The sequence below is a fragment of the Hyperolius riggenbachi genome, chromosome 3, assembly GCF_040937935.1.
Source record: "Hyperolius riggenbachi isolate aHypRig1 chromosome 3, aHypRig1.pri, whole genome shotgun sequence".
In the NCBI taxonomy this organism is placed as follows: Eukaryota; Metazoa; Chordata; class Amphibia; order Anura; family Hyperoliidae; genus Hyperolius; species Hyperolius riggenbachi.
In genome coordinates, this window is record NC_090648.1 from 74602066 (window position 1) to 74620160 (window position 18095).

At 43.4% G+C, this 18095-nt stretch overlaps 1 protein-coding gene across 2 annotated transcripts in view; it reads left to right on the forward strand.

Moving 5' to 3' along the window:
- The first annotated feature begins 4605 nt into the window (after positions 1–4605).
- The window catches only part of TYK2 (tyrosine kinase 2), a 114188-nt gene continuing 100698 nt past the window's right edge, over positions 4606–18095 (forward strand). For both annotated transcript variants that reach the window (XM_068274388.1, XM_068274390.1), the window contains exon 1: positions 4606–4705. The gene's annotated coding sequence lies outside the window, so the exon portion shown is untranslated. The remainder of the gene's footprint in view (positions 4706–18095) is intronic.

The window sequence follows — 18095 nt, forward strand, 5'->3', positions numbered from 1 at the left end:
TAAGCAGATGCAGCATAAGCAAGTAATAGAACACCTGTGGGGGTGGGTCTTAGCCAGGGGTGTGGCTTCAGCCAGGGGGCATGGCTTAATCCAGCAGCATGGCGCCCCCAGGACAAATGGCACTCTAGGCAATGGCCTGTACTGCCTATGCCTAGAGGCTCCCCTGGTCGGTCGTTAAGTGTCTGGGGTTCAAATTCAGTAAAGGGGTGGAGCCAAAAACAGTCAAATTTATTTGCTGGATAAACTGCTTCCATTACCACAATTTTGATGCCAGGAACCCAAAAGCTCACAAACTAGGTCATTAAGTAGTGACTATGTGTCTAGGTTACAAAAAGTGGGGGGAGTTAAAAACAGATTTTTCTGAGAAATTGTAAAATGCAGCCCTTCTTCACTGTTAATGGCAGGGTTCTCAAACTTAGCATAGCTGGTTACTGGGTGACTGGGATTAATATTCAGAAAAGTGTGTGGAGCCTAAAAATGCCAATCAAAGATCACACGTCACTTTTCAAGGAGAATATTAAAATTGCTGCCATTCTTGCACTGTTAATGGCACAAGCATCAAACCTGGTACAAATGGTCATTGGGTCACTGGGGTTCAAATTCAGAAAAAGGGACACAGCCACAAACAGTGAATCAGATTTGTTTAATTTCATGGGAAAATACAAATTATTGATGCCAAGGACCCCAAAGCTCACAAACTTGGGCATTGAGTAGTGACTTTGTGTCCAGGTTACAAAAAGTGGGCGGAGCCAAAAACAAATTTCACTGGGAAAGCGTAAACTGCAGCCCTTCTTACACTGTTTATGGCAGGGTTCCCAAACTTTGCCCAGATGGTCACTGAGTGACTGAGATTAATATTCAGGGAAGTGGGTGGAAACTATAATAAGCAATCAAAATTCACCTGTTGATTTTCAAGTGGAATATTTAAATTGCTGCCATTTTTACACTGTTAATAGCAGATGCCTCAAACCTGCTGCAGTTGGTCATTGGGTGACTGGGGTTCAAATGCTGGAGAGGGGCGGAGCCACAAACAGCCTATCTGATTTGTTTAATTTCTATGGGAATATACAAATTATTGATGCCAAGGACCCCAAAGCTCACAAACTTGGTCATTGAGTGTTTGTGTGTTAGGGTTAGAAAGTGGGCGGAGCAAACACCAGTCAAATACATACCCGGGAAACGCCGGGTCATCAGTGGGTGGAGACAAATACAAATTTCACTGGGAAAATGTAAACTGCAGCCATTCTTACACTGTTAATGGCAGAGTTTTCAAACTTTGCACAGTTGGTCACTGGGTGACTGGGATTTATATTCAGAAAAGTGAGTGGAGCCTACAAAAGTGAATCAAACATCACCTATTGCTTTTCAAGGGGAATATTTAATTACTACCATTCTTTCACTGTTAATGGCACAGGGCTCAAACCTGGTACAGTTGGTTATTGGGTGACTGGGGTTCAAATTCAGAAAAGGGTGTGGAGCCACAAACAGCCAATCAGATTTTTTCATTTCAATGCAAATTATTGATACCAAAGACCGCAAAGCTCACAAACTTGGTCAGTGAGTAATTGTGTGTTAGGGTTAAAAAAAGTGGGCGGAGCCAACACCAGCCAAATACATACCCGGGCAACGCCGGGCAATCAGCTAGTAATATATATACACACACACATACACACTAGAGCCTTTCCAGATCTGCTGTGGGTATCACTACCTATATACTACAGCCTGACCTATGTAGATCTGCTGTGTGTATCACTATATACGGTACTACATGGCATGAATTCATGTGGTTCTGTGGGGTAGGACTTTTCACACCCAGAGTTACAGTCAGATTGCCCAGCAAGCTCATGGTGAACCAGCACTCCTAGGAGTGTGCAAGGGGCTAAAAAAAGGACTAAAAAAGCCCTCTTACAAAAATGCTATAAAAAACAGAAATTTGCCAACATAAAACAGAAGGTATTTGTATGAGATCAAGAACCCACTAGAAAGCGCAAAACGGCATCGCAATCGCTAGCGATTTATAATAGTGTTTTGCAAGTGATTTTGGGAGTGATTTCCATGCTCCTATACAATTCATTAGAATGGAAACGCTCCCAAAATGCTGCATGTCCTGCAATTGCAAATTCCTTAATCACAATCACCCTAGTGGAATCTGAGAATTCCATTTACATTTGGCAGAGTGTTTAGGGAAAATGCGATTAATAGCACTCCCCAAGCGCTCAAAAAAATGCTCTAGTGGGTTCCAGCCCTAATTCTGGTTGGAGTGTGCTTTTGAGGTGTCCCACTTTGCATTACTACTAAATATGCAAATCATCATTTTATGTCCCTAAAAGTTTCCTTTTATGTCCCTAAAAGTTAAACACACCGCCAGAACCGCTGGAATGCAATGATTTTAGAGATGGGAAGTTCGGATCTTTTCAATGAATTCGAATCGGATCATTGAAAAGATCCGGATCTTTGATCCAAATCTCGGATCATTTGACTAGGAGGCATTTCGGGGGTGAAATGACTAGCAGGACAGGAGAAGGGGAGAAGATGGACAGAGGGCAGGGAGTGGACAGAGAAGGGAGGAGGGACGAGCAGAGAGCATAAATGTTTGCTTGCACACAATACCCACATGCTGCAATCATATGCTTTACATACATTTCACCTACATGTTCATCTGTGTACTTTGCATGCAAACGTCGCACAGTGAAAGAAAGCATTCCCCAAAGTAAAGTGCAGCTGTTTAGGAGGATCATATTGCGCTGCAATCACAGTGCCTGCAAAGTTACTGAGCTGTGCTGAGCTGAGCCAAAAGCTTCCAATGTGTTCACTGTGCACAACTGCGGAACAGACAGCCTGTAATGAGCAGTACATTATAGCCAGTATGTGTGCTCTACACATATCTGGCAGTGGCCCCCATGTCCCCTCTCTCTCATCTACCTGTCTCCCTGCAAGGCTGCCTCCCATCCAACAGAGCGATCCATCTCAGCTCTGCTTCCAGGACCCCGCTGAGAGGGGGCGTGTTGCTCCTGGCCCCGCCCCTTTTGCGATCCGAATCACTCATTTTGATGATTCGGATGATTCGACTCACAAAATAGATTCGGATCAAAGATCTGAATCGTTCATGATCCGGACAACACTAAATGATATGTCAGCTTGTTAATATTACAGAGCCACAATAATCCAGCATGTAAACAGACTGTTTCAGACTGGTTGGTCCTCAGTGCATGGCATAGATTAATGTGGCTCTAATGGGTAAGACTTAAAACACCCAAAGTTACAGATTGCCCAGAAAACTCATGGTGAACCAGAACTCCTAGGAGTGTGTAAGGGGCTAAAAAGAACCAAAAAAGCCTTTACTAAAATTCTATCTTTCTTAAAGTGCACCAGAGACGATATAATTAAAAGATTTGATACTTACCTGGGGCTTCCCCCAGCCCCATAAGCAACGCTGAGTCCCTCGCTGTCCTCCCAAGTGCCTCTGTTCTTCTGCTAGCGGTCCTAGTAATCTGGCTCAGTCACAGCAGTGGGTCTCTTCTGTGCATGCGCGCCCCTTCCGCACAATCGGCGGAAGAGCCCGATTGGCGCGGCTGAGCCAGTTACTGGGACTGCTAGCAGAACGGAGGCACTCGGGAGGACAGCGAGGGAATCAGCGCTGCTTATGGGGCTTGAGGACAAGCACGTGGTATAGCGCAGGAGATTTGGGCGCAGCCGGCGCCACCATGGACCATAATAGGAATTACGGCTATAGCGGCGCACAGTGAGTAACTTCGGCGCTGTCAGAAGGTGGAGCTGAAGTTACTTTTAAAACACTGTAATTTGGCCGCCAGAAATAGCTGGGAGCTGAATTACATCATTCTCCACCATCCACATGGACCTGGAGGGGGAATAGTAATTAACACCGCCGGGACTTGTGTAGGAGCAGGGTAAGCAATATACCGGCTGTATCCTGCGGCTATTTCTCTCGGATGCCTGGAAGAAGCTCCGGGTAAGTATCAAATCTTTTAATTATGTTGTCTCTGGTTTACTTTAAAACAGAAGGTGTTTGCGATTATTCAGGTTGTGGCTCTGTACAATTAACAAGTTGACACATTATTGCATTCCAGGGGTTCTGGAGGGGTGTTTAGCTTTTAGGGACATAAAAGAATGAGTTGCATATTCAGCAGTGATGCATTATGGGACACCTCATATGCTCACACCAACCGGAATAATCACAAATACCTTCTGTTTTTAAGAAGGCAAACTTCAGTTTTGCTTAGCATTTTAGTAAAAGGTCCTTTTTATCCTCTCCAAACTCCTAGGAGTTCTGGTTCACCATGAGCTTTCTGTGCACTGTTATCTATATAATACAGTAATAAATAGATAGTGATCCATAGAGCATATAGGGGGATACACACATTGGCCAGGCTATGCTGCATTGGATAGATAGCTGTGTACAGTACACAGCAGGCACATGGCTCTGGCTGCACAGAATGATAGAGGTACACATACAGTAAATAATCATATAGTGTGACAATGAGCGCCCACACTCCCATCCAATTGTCTGAGCTCAGGACCTTGCTTCTGCAGCCAATCAGCAGGCAGGATTAGGCGGAAGTGGGCTGGTCCGGTGAGCCGTGTTCCGCCCCAGGTGACGGTGGATGATGTCACATCTGCTTTACTGCGCTGACAGCGAGAGTGCTGAGGGGCTCGGGGCAGCGGGGGTCATGTGACCCGGGAGCAGGTGAGACCTGTGCTGTAAAATATCCTATAGCTGTACCTGTGGCGTCTTCCTGCACACCCCTATGCTGGCTAATGGTATCACCCCCAATCTGCCTGCGCGCCGCTCCTCTTCCCCTCTCCTCTATAGCTAGAGACATGTTGTGAGATCTTCTCCATGTGACCACATCCTCCTTTAATGTCTGCTGCGGGCACCTTCCTCTCCATACCCTGCCCTCCCACTGCTCCCATGGGTCATCCTATAACGGTGATCCTTCTTCATCATCATCCTAGTCTGTGTCAATACGATCTATGCAGGTCGTCATGTATCTATCGTCATCCTACCCTGACTGATCCTCAGCAATCATCACCATCCTACCCTGTGTCCTCACTGATCTGCAATCTATGCAGGTCATTCTACCCTGTGTCAACACAATCTATGCAGGTCATTCTGTATCTATAATCATCCTCCTCCTACCCAGACTGATCCTCTGCAATTCTCATCATCCTACCCTGTGTCCTCACTGATCTTCTGCAATCTATACAGAGCATCCTATATCTGTCACCCTACATCATCATCCTACCCTGTGTCAATACGATCTATGCAGGTCATCTTGTATCTATCATCATCCTCATCCTCCTACCCAGACTGATCTTCTGCAATCATCATCATCCTACCCTGTGTCCACTCTGATATTCTGCAATCCATGCAGGTCATCCTACAACATCATCCTACCTTGTGTCAGCACAATATTTGCAGGTCATCCTGTATCTATCATCATCCTCATCCTACCCAGACTGATCCTCTGCAATCATGATAATCAGTTCCTGTGTCAACACAATCTATGCAGGTCATTCTGTATTTATCATCATCCTCATACTACCCAGACTGATCCTCTGCAACCATCATCATCCTACGCTGTGTCCACACTGATCTTCTGCAATATATGCAGAGCATCCTATATCTGTCATACTACCATGTGTCCAGACTCATCCTTATCCCCTGGGTCCACAGTGATTCCTTTCAATCTATGCATGTCATTCTGGATCTATCATCCTCATCCTACCCAGACTGATCCTCTGCAACCATCATCATCCTACGCTGTGTCCACACTGATCTTCTGCAATATATGCAGAGCATCCTATATCTGTCCTACTACCCTGTGTCCAGACTCATCCTTATCCCCTGGGTCCACAGTGATTCCTATCAATCTATGCAGGTCATTCTGTATCTATCATCCTCATCCTACCCAGACTGATCCTCTGCAACCAACCATCATCATCCTACGCTGTGTCCACACTGATCTTCTGCAATATATGCAGAGCATCCTATATCTGTCATCCTACCCTGTGTCCAGACTCATCCTTATCCCCTGGGTCCACAGTGATTCCTATCAATCTATGCAGGTCATTCTGTATCTATCATCCTCATCCTACCCAGACTGATCCTCTGCAACAATCATCCTACCCTGTGTCCACACTGATCTTCTGCAATCTGTGCAGGTCATCCTACATCCCCATCCTACCCTGTGTCAACAAGATCTATGCAGGTCATCCTGTATCTATAATCATCCTCATCCTCTGCAATTATCATCATCCTACCCTGTGTCCACACTTATATTCTGCAATATATGCAGAGCATCCTATATCTGTCATCCTACAACATCATCCTACCCTGTGTCCAGACTCATCCTTATCCCCTGGGTCCACACTGATTCCTTGCAATCTGTGCAGGTCACCATCTCCAATATCAATTAATTCCCATAAACAATTATTTACCCGTCTTGTATTTACACTGATCATCATTGTAGCTTGCATTGTCCTGTGTTCCTACATTGTCATTGTAGCCTTCCATGTGTGCAGCTGTAATCTCGCATCATCGTCATTCCCTGATAGGTACCGTTTCCCCTGAAAATAAAGACCTACACCTAAAATAAGCCTTAGCTTGTTCACAGCGCTTTCAGTTTTTTTTTTTTTTTTTTTTTTTTTTTTTTAGCGCTGGAAATTTTTAAAAGCGCTTGAGCAATGTAGCTCTATGTGAGTGTTCTCACGTGAGTGATGAGCTTTCTTTCCAGTCGCAAATGCGGCTCCTGCATCATTTCCTGCGCGTTTGCGATTTAATACAAAGTATAGGAAAATCACAAAGCGCTTTGAAAAGCGATTTGCCGAGCACTTTTTAAAATAAATACATTGTATTCATTAAGTTCCAGGTCAAAGAGATCACTTCTTGATTGTAGTCAGTAAAAAAAATAAAAATCGGCAAATTAAAGTGCTTAGAAAATCGCAAATCGCTCTGAAAAACGCTTAGAAAAGCACCACAAAAGTGCTCAGCGCTTGCGATTTTTATTGTGAACTAGGCCTTAGCATGATTTTACTCCAAAATAACCCTGCTCCTGCGTGAGCTCGTCGTTTTCCATCTACAGGAGCAATCGGGCTCCCAAAGACTTCCAAAGCCTCCCAGAGCAGCAGACTGGACCGAGGTGACCGTGAAAGGAACGGGAAGGCTCTATACCAGGCATGGGCAAACTTGGCCCTCAAGCTGTTAAGGAACTACAAGTCCCACAATGCATTGCGGGAGTCTGACAGCCACAGTCATGACTCGTAAAGACAAATGAATTGTGGGACTTGTAGTTCCGTAACGGCTGGAGGGCCGAGTTTGCCCATTCCTGCTCTATACTGTTCCCCAACCCTGTCCTCAAGGTCCGCCCACAGTGCATGTTTTGTGGAAATCCACAGAGGTAAGTAATCAGCTCTGCTGAGACACTAATTACCTCACCTGTGCATGTTTGTGGTTTTCTGCAAAACATGCACTGTTGGTGGAGCTTGTGGAACTCTGCTATATAGGACCCAGAACCTTCCCTCTCCTTAGGTAGGTGTCTGTCTGGTTTTTCAATTTACGTTGGCTTGAAAAGAACCCATGAGACCTAAAACTATAAAGCTGGCCATACACTGGCCCGATTTGCCGCCGTTTCGACAGCAGATTCGATCACTGGGATCGAATCTGCTGCCAATCGTTCGCGCTACACGCCGAATTTCAATCCATTTCGTCCGATCCCGTCGATCGCTCCGTGCGGAAAATTACCGTCGCTAGCGGCGTTCGAGTGCCCAACGACCGACACAATAGAGAGGCAATACATTACCTGCTCCGCCGGCGCGACTGCCCCCGCTGTCACCGCTGCTTCTTCTCCGCTCTGGTCTCCGGCATGCTTCAGTTCCTCCTGCCCGGCAGGAAGTTTAAACAGTAGAGGGCGCTCTACTGTTTAAACTTCCTGCCGGGCAGGAAGAAGTAAAGCATGCCGGACCTGGAGACCAGAGCGGAAAAGACAGCGGAGACCTGGGGACTGGAGTCGCGCCGGCAGAGCAGGTAATGTATGCGTGTATGCGGGCGGGGGGAGCGGCGGCAGCACCACCACCACAACAGATTGTGAACGGTTTCAGGCTGAAATCGGTTCACAATCTGTTTGCAGTAAAGGTAGCCATACGATCCCTCTCTGATCAGATTCGATCAGAGAGGGCTCTATCTGTTGGTCGAATCTGATGGCAAATCGAGCAATGTATGGCTACCTTAAGGGTTGGCAATGGCAAGTCACGAGCTCTCTGTAAATGTAAATTCTTGTACATGGAAATTGAGAAATTCATGGTGGAAGTTGAGGCTTGGAGAGACCTTATGATGTTCCAGAATGCGATGACATGAATATACTGTATTTGAATAAATAGTTTTTTTTGTTGTTGTTGTTCAATAATATTGTTCATAGTAAAATAAGACATCCCTTGAAAATAAGCCCGGGCATATCTTTTGGAGCAAAAATGTAATATAAGACCCTGGCTTATTTTTGGACAAATGCAGTATGTTAGTTATAATCTATACAGTTTTCTTGCTACTTTATCATATGGATGAGGTTGTTAGTCTCTGCATGTTCTAGCCTGGTATATATACAGCATTGTTGTTATTCTATCATCTTTGTCGTAGCCTTTATAGCTGAATTCTGAGTCCTGTTGTTGAATTGCTGCTGTTCTCCTATATGTTTGTAGATTATTTGCGATCATTGCAATCGTATTTCATTATTATCATTATGCATTTACACGGCCCTGACATTTTCTGCAGCACTTTTCTGAGTACACTAAATAATTCATGTCACCAAATGTCCCGCAAAGGAGCTCCCAGTCCATAATCCTAGTGTAATACCCCCACCATAGTCTAGGGACACTAGGAGGAAAGCCATGTATCTTACTAAGATGATTTAGGGATATGAGAGGAAACTGGAGTCCCAGGGGATTTTAGTTACTCAGATGCACTCAGTCTCAAATAACTGTAACATAAACAGACATCATGTGTATTCCATCTTATGTATTTGTTAACTTTTTTAATTTATACAAAAAAAATAAAATAAAATAAAATGTTAAATGCATGTAAGCATGCACAAATAAGAAGTACTGGTACATTTCTCCCATTTAAAAGTGCTATACATTACTTTTCTCCTATGTTGCTGTGACTTAATAGAAATCTGGCAGAAGTTTTTGGACCAGCATATCTCCTCAAGGGGGTTTCTCAGGGCTTTCTTTATTTTCAAAAGCATTTAGTTAATGGCACTTGCTCCATCCAGCGGCCAAAACAGTGTGCAGGGATCCTGGCACCAACATGTATAAATCCTTTTCAAGGGTGTCTTTATAATGCATAATGGCTATGCTGAGAATCCCTTATGGAGTGATGGACTAGCCTAAAACCTGTGGTGTCTGTCAGATTTCTACTACCTACTGTAAGTGCCAACAACATAGGAGAAAAGTAATTTATGTCTCATTTTACTCTGGAAGAGATGTACTTCTTATTTGTATATGTTTACATGTATTTTAAATTTTACACTTCACGATAGTGGTCCTAGTTCTAGGTTTCAGGGAGATAGTATAATTAAGGTGAGCCAGTGAGAAAGGCCTACAACTTAAAGGACAACTGAAGTGAGAGGTATATGGAGGGCGGCTGCCATATTTTTTTTCTTTTTAAGCAATACCAGTTGCCTGGCTGCCCTGCTGGTCTATTTAGCTGCAGTAGTGTCTATCAGACCAGAAACTTGCATGCAGCTAATCTTGTTAGATCTGACAATATTGTCAGAAACTCCTGATCTGCTGCATGCTTGTTCAGGGTCTATGGCTAAAAGTATTAGAGGCAGAGAATCAGCAGAAAGGCCAGGCAACTAGTATTGCTTAAAAGGAAATATGTCAGCCTCTATATCCTTCTCACTACATTTGTCCTTTAGCATTGTAATTGGCTGAATAGTGTGAACGTAATATTCAGGGCTGTGGAGTCGGAACAATTTTGGGTGCCTGGAGTCGGAGTCGGGAAAAAATGCACCGACTCCGACTCCTAATGAATTTGTAACTGTAATTAAAATAGAAAATATGATAAAATGTTCTATTTCTCAGATAATAGTCATTAAAAATAATGTATATATACAGTAATAGCTGTGCTTAGTCCACAAAAATGAAATAAACCAATCAAAATTAGTTACTTGTGCTGCTTCAATAAAGCAGTCTCGGTATTTTTAAAGTTAGATATACATATCTGATTGTGACTGTACAGTATATATGATGTGTACACAGGAATCTCTTATATATACGAAATAACGTCTATGCTGTAAGAATAAAGCCTGATGTGTAGCTGTGTCACTAATAGAGATGGTCAATGAGATGGAAATAATTCTGCATTGATGCTGATTTATGCAAATGTATGCACTCTCTTTGCTCATGAAATCAAATAATTTGATTTGGTTTGGTGACTACAAATTAAAGGGTACCTGAGACGGATGAAAAGAAGAGTGTTATACATACCTGGGGCTTCTTCCAACCCCCTTCAGGCTAATCAGTCCCTCGCTGTCCTCCTTCACCACCTGGATCTTCTGCTATGAGTCCCGGTAATTCAGCCAGTCAGATTAGTCCAGCCACGTGCCGCTCCCACAGCCAGGAGCATTCTGCACCTGCGCAATAGTGCTGCGCAGGTGTAGTACGCCCCCGGCGGCGGAGTGTGTGCATGCGCACTACACCAGACTGGCTCAAGTACCTGGACTCATAGCAGAAGATCCAGGTGGCGGAGGAGGATAGCGAGGGACTAATTAGCCTGAAGGGGGCTGGAGAAAGCCCCAGGTATGTATAAAACTTTAATTTCATCTGACTCAGGTTTACTTTGTCAGGGCTGGTGCACACCAAAACCCGCTAGCAGATCCGCAAAATGCTAGCAGATTTTTAAACGCTTTTTTTTATTTTTATGAGGCGTTTTGCTAGCGTTTTGCGGATTGCTGCTGCGGTTTTCACTATAGTAGATTTCATATATTGTTACAGTAAAGCTGTTACTGAACAGCTTCTGTAACAAAAACGCCTGCAAAACCGCTCTGAACAGGCGTTTTTCAGAGCGGTTTGCGTTTTTCCTATACTTAACATTGAGGCAGAAACGCATCCGAAATCCAAAAAATGCCTCACCCAGGCATTTTTCGTTTCTGCAAAACGCCTGCCCCTCTGGTGTGCACCACCCCATTGAGATACATTGACCAAGCAGATCCGCAGTCGCAAGCGGATCTGAAAACGCCCAAAAAGCCGCTCGGTGTGCACCAGCCCTCACACAGTAGTACTATACACTACATATGCACTCCCCACAGAGCTGCAGGGAATCCACTGAGAATGTTGTGCACATTGAACAGAGAGGTGTTGTCTGTCACCCATAAACCTTGTTCAGATTGTGCATGAAGAATGTGTAATAGAGGAAGAATCTCCTCATTCCCCTGCAGAGTACCTGCACCTCATTCTTACATGTACCCACAGTTACATTGCCTATAGCCTGATAGATGTTCTTTGTTCTGGTCTGTACCTTTTACAAGTACTCTTACCAAGGACTAGTTTTAGTCTAAAGGGAATAAATATAGTAGTCTACATATCCTTCTCACTTCAGTTGTCTTGTAAAATTCCTAAGCGTTGGCAGTTAAGAGACGAATTTCACGTTACATACTGTTAATCAACAAAATTGTAATATGCAAATTAGAGGAGTCGGAGTCGAGGAGTCGGTGGATTTTTGGACCAACTCCACAGCCCTGATAATATTACTAGTACAACCTATCTGAAACTGGAACTAGTATGGTTGAGGTGACCCAGTGAGAAAGTCCATAGGAAAATTCTGTTAACGTGATTGGGTGTACAGCACCCACTCGAACTGCTAGGTTTCAGATAGGTTGCAATAATAATATGTCCACGCTATTCAGCCAATTAGATTGCTTCAAGTTGTAGATGTTGCTGTGATTGGAGAACTGTACCCTTCTCACTGCATCACCCCAACCATGCTAGCTCTAGTTTCAGATAGGTTGTTTGATGATTTGTATTCCTATAGCCTTGTGATATCCATTTCTAATCTGTGCATAAATTATGGCATTTTCTAGCTTACATTTTCTCTTATTTATAGATGTGCAGATGAGTTTGCATGCCGACATAATCTGACAGCCTCTAATATTGTGACTAAATTGTTTATGAGCCTTTGTTATCACCTTATTATATTTTGTAGTTAACATATTTTTATGCATCTGTTATTTATATTTTCTGAGGTTAGTTTCAGTTATCATGTTTTAACTAGTGTCTCTTGCTAGGATAAGCGTACTGTTATGATTAGTTTGTTGCCTGTAGGTAGGCGTTTGTTATAATTACCTATTGTTGTAACATGAAATAGATCATTTTGTTGGCTCATTTGACTTTTTTCATAGGGCCCCCCCCCTCCTTTATTTACAAATTGTAGTTGTTCTATGTTCATATTCTACATTTTGTCTTTATTGCTCGTGACTACTGCATTCTAAATTCAGTTTCTTTATTAGTGTCTTTCAGTTTCTGTTATGCACATTTTGTTGTTCAGTTTCCCCCTTTTTATTGAAAGTTTATCACTCGGAGGTCATAAAGAACAGTTTTGCACTCCAGAGTGCTACCTCTGTCTCTCTCCCCTTTCTCTTGCTCTCTTTTAGGGATGATCAGAGATGCAAATTCTTCCGAATTGATGCAAATATATGGAGTTTGAAGATGGACCAATCAATTTAAACCCAGGTTTTTATTGATTGGTCCTTTTTTTAGGCTGCGTACAGAAGAATTTACATCTCTTTAATCATCCCTACTTTCTTTCATTCTGGCCTGGTGCACACCAAAACCCGCTAGCAGATTTTGAAACGCTTTTTCTTATTTTTCTGTAGCGTTTCAGCTAGCATTTTGCGGTTTTGGGAAGCGTTTTTGGTGTAGTAGATTTCATATATTGTTACAGTAAAGCTGTTACTGAACAGCTTCTGTAACAAAAACGCCTGGCAAACCGCTCTGAACTACCGTTTTTCAGAGCGGTTTGCGTTTTTCCTATACTTAACATTGGAGGCAGAAACGCCTCCGCAATCCAAAATCTGCAGCAGCCCGGGAGTATGCGTTTCTGCAAAACGCCTCCCGCTCTGGTGTGCACCAGCCCATTGAGATACATTGACCAAGCATATCCACGCCGAAAAACCCGCTCGGTTTGCACCAGCCCTCTCTCTGTCCTCGGTGCTTTCTCTCCCCCACCCACCTGCCTTTTTCTTTCTTTCTTTCTTTCTTTCTTTCTTTCTTTCTTTCTTTCTTTCTTTCTTTCTTTCTTTCTTTCTTTCTTTCTTTCTTTCTTTCTTTCTTTCTTTCTTGTGTACCATTACTCTTTGTGCTTGTTCTATTTCTTTCCCCCTTTTTATGTTTTATTTATCTTCTCCTTTGTATTTCTTTCAATCCGGACACTTCATGGAGCATTTTTGTGATTGCTCTTAAAGAGACACTGAAGCGAAAAAAAAAAAAAATATTATGAATTGGTTAGTACCGATAATTACTAGAACATTATTAGCAAAGAAATATTCTCATATTTTACTTTTCAGATATATATATATATATATATATATATATATATATATATATATATATATATATATATATATATATATATATATATATATATATTATTTTTTTCTTTACAACATTGCCTCATTCTCTAATATTTGCAGTTTGCACACTACTCAGCATTCTAAATGATTTTACAGAGCAGGACAGTGAACTTTTGAACTGTCCTCTGCAGGAAAAAAAACAGTACAGTGACTGACGCTTGAGATAATAAGCGTCAGAAGACAGGGCTCTCTTCGACTTTGAAAGTCATGGAGCTCAATGGCTCTTTTGCATAGATAACTGGAGTTTAACTCTTCCTGTACTGGAAACAATATTAGACTTATGTCTCTGCTCCTAATGTTTTATTTCTTAGCTGTACTACACATACAATTCATTATTTATTTATTTATTTTTTTGCTTTAGTTTCTCTTTAACAGTGCTGCCTTCCAAACCTTTAGTAACGTGCCTGTGGTTAACCACCCTGAAATCTATCTGTATAAACGAAACTGCTCCTGGCTGCTCTCTCTTAGGCCCCTTTCAGAAGGGACGCTGGCTGCACCCTTGCCAAGCAGTTCAGTCTTCCTTCTGCTGCTCGCCAGTGCAATTTAAATGCAGCCAAATTTCAGCAGTAGTAACAAGCTCAAGTGTATCAAGGTCTGACATGCGGCGGAGGAACGTGACTTGCTGAGTCTGAGCACGGGTGCAGCTGCACTTGGATCCGACTCCATGGGGGGGGGGGGGGGGGGCACTTGTCTAGTGCCAGTACCGAGTACTAATCAGCACCCGGTTGGTGCAGGAGAGCAGCTGACAGCATTCACCACCTGTCAGCTTCCTGTGTAAAGGGGCCTTAGGGTGCTTACACACATCTTATATTGGCCAATAGGGATGATCAATGATATACTTCCAAGTTAATGCAAATGTATGTAATTTTTAAGCAAATATATACAGCTTTAAAAATGGACCAATCAATTTAAAACTGGATGGGACTTGATTTGTCCATTTTCAAACTGCATATTTTTGCATAAAAAAAATGTACATTTTGCATATACTCGGAAGTACTTGCTTCTCATTGATCATGACTATTGGCCAATCACTGGCCAATTTTACTGCCTCCATGTGGTATGAGAGCTTATGTGCACCACCTGTTCATAGTATTCAGAATCTGTTGGCCCTCATACAGGGAAGTGGTAAAATTGGCCAATCAAAATTGGACGCGTGTATGCACTCTTCGGCCTGGTGCACACCAAAACCCGTTTTTTGCAGAAACGCATACTCCTGGGGTGAGGCATTTTTTTGGATTGCGGATGCGTTTCTGCCTCAATGTAAAGTGTAGGAAAAATGCAAACCGCTCTGAAAAAACGGCAGTTCAGAGCGGTTTTGCCGGCGTTTTTGTTACAGAAGCTGTTCAGTAACAGCTTTACTGTAACAATATATGAAATCTACTACCAAAACCACTACATCAAAAACGCTTCCCAAAACTGCAAATTGCTAGCTGAAACGCTACAGAAAAAGAAGAAAAAGCGTTTCAAAATCTGCTAGCATTTTGCGGATCTGCTAGCGGTTTTTGGTGTGCACCAGGCCTGTATGCTTGTACATACCATGCAATTTTCCCATAGATCACTTATTTCTCGCATGTCTGATCTACCACTAGAGAAATAGATTGATTTTGCACAGTACTGATCTTAAAACCACAGACACGCTATAAATTATTATTTGATCAGACAGCAAAATTGCAGTGTGTGTATAAGCCATTATTAGTCTTGTATGCAGTTGCACTCATTATTTCCCCTTCTCTCTGGTCCTTAACCTCCTTGGTGGTTCAATTTTTTCGCCAAGGAGGCTGCATTTACACTTTTTTTTTTTTTATAATTTTTTTTTGTTTTGTTTCATGTAGCTACCTGAGTGGTAGCTACATGAAACACCACCAGAGGGCGCATGTGTCCCTCTAGTCCGATCGCCGCCGGCAACAACAGCAAATAGGAGATTGCGTATAGATCTCCTGTTTGGCTTCTCCTGTTGCCATGGCGACGATCGGAATGACGTCATGGACATCCTGACGTCAGGCGCACCCGATCCAGCCCTTTGCGATGCCCGGGAGTGATTGGTCCGGGCTGCGCAGGGCTCTGGCGGGGGCCCTCTTCCGCCGCTGCGTGCGGCCGATCGCCGCATGACGGCGCCGATCAAGCTGTATGCGTGGCTAGCAAACTGCTAGCCGCGCGTACTTCACTTTATAAAATTTAAATCGCCCCGCCAGGGGCTGAGATATCCTCCGAGGCGGCTTACCCCGTGTCCAGCATGGGGTTACCGCTAAGGAGGTTAAAGGACACATCCGAGCAGATTAAAAATAAAAAAAATCCTCTTCCTACAGCCCCTGCCTGCTGTTCTGTGCCCTCCCCGCAGCTTCGCTCCATGCTGGTTATCCTGGGTCCCCTCCGGCACAGGATTCCTACTGTGCCTGCGCTAGCGGCGCCCAGCGTCGTGCTGATGTCATCTGGACTGTACAGCGCAGGTGCAGAACTACTGCGCCTGTGCTGTACAGTCCAGATGACGTCAGCGCGACCAGTGAAACCGCACGCCGGAACGCAGAGGAGGCCGACCTGGCGAGTTTTCTCCTTGGCGATAATAATCTCTTTAACTAAATAACTTTTTTAGCTTTTAGCAATTTTATAAGGTACCAAAAAGCAGGTTACAAATTAATGAAACTCATTTTGAGTTTTGTGTTACTTGCTGGGGCATATTTTATTGATAAAGTCCCATATGCAATCAACTTTTTCTCCTGAGTTCTCTCCTAGGAGATAATTTTCATATTATCTTTAAAGTAACTTTCAAGCATTTTAAAATAGAAAAAAAACACCCAACAAATTGGTGAAACGGTACTATCAAAGTTATATTGAGTATTTTCTTACTTGCTTGTGATTAAAAGGCATTTTATGACAAGGGACCATATGCAGTTAACTTTTTCTCCTGAATCTTCTCCTGGTAGATCATTTTTCAACTTCTATTTAAAATAATTTTTGAGCACTTTGTAACTGAACAAATACCAAAAAGTAGGCAAAAAAGTACAAAATTTTTTATTTTGAGTATTTTTTCATTTGCTGGTGGTTTAACCTCTAGTTTACTGCGTCACGCGGATGGGCGTGGCCGCGGCGGCAGCCCCAGGACCGCCTAACGCTGATCGGGCGTCCTGGGGCTCTGTTTTGCAGTAGCTCGCGCGCGCATCTCCTGCTTGGTGAGCGGAGCTCCGCCTTCAGTCTCCGAGGGGCCGTTGCCGCTCAGGAGACTGTTAGATGGCGAATTTGCCGTCTAATCACTGGTACAGCGCTGCGATCAGCAGCAGTGCTGTACTGGGGACAGCCGTGTGACACGGCTGTCCCCTTCAGAGGCACAGGCGTGATCGGCTGTCATAGGCTGAAGCCTATGACCGCTGATCACAGGGATTGGCTGGCGGGGGGAGGGAGGGAAGGGGGAATAGAATAGAACAAAAAACACACACATTTTTATTAAAAAAAGACAAAAAAAAAAACAAACAAACATCTGGGGGGCGATCAGACCCCACCAACAGGAAGCTCTGGGAGAAAAGAGGAGAAAAAGGGGGAATCACTAGTGTGCTGTGTTGTGTGGCCCTGCAGCGAGGCCTTAAAGCTGCAGTGGGCAATTTCTATAAAAAATGGCCTGGTCTTTAGGGGGGTTCAATACTGCAGTCCTCAAGAGGTTAAAGGGCATATTATGCCAAGGTGTGAAAATATCACATAGGATAAAACTCAGGAGAAAAAGTTAATTGCATATGGGCCAAGGTGTGAAAAGAACACCTAGGAAAAAAGTTAATTGCATTTGGGTCAAGGGCCCGTATGCAATTAACATTTTCTCCTGCGTTTTCTCCTAGGAGAGACTTTCATCTTCTCTTTAAAGGGAACCAAAGACTAACATCACAGCGTGGGAGCGATCCGTGCGGATGGGGCTGGAGGAAGCCCCAGGTATGTATAAATCTATTATGATGTTTGTCTCTGAGTCTCTTTACAATAACTTTTCAGCACTTTGTAAGTGAAAAAGGATCAAAAAGTATTTGAAGAAGTACTCTCAAAAGTATTTTGAGTATTTCATTGCATGCGAGGGCCTTAAAAGGCATTATATTGACTCTGGCCCGGTGCACACCAAAACCCGCTAGCAGATCCGCAAAATGCTAGCAGATTTTTAAACGCTTTTTTTTATTTTTATGAGGCGTTTTGTGGATTGCTGCTGCGGATTTCAATGTAGCATATTTCAGATATTGTTACTGTAAACCTGTTACTGAACAGCTTCTGTAACAAAACCGCCTGGCAAACCGCTCTGATCTGCCGTTTTTCAGAGCGGTTTGCGTTTTTCCTATACTTAACATTAAGGCAGAAACGCCTCCGCAATCCAAAAAATGCCTCACCCTGGGATGATTAGTTTCTGCAAAACGCCTCCCGCTGTGGTGTGCACACCCCCATTGAAATACATTACCCTAGCAAATCCGCAAAAACGCTCAAAAAGCC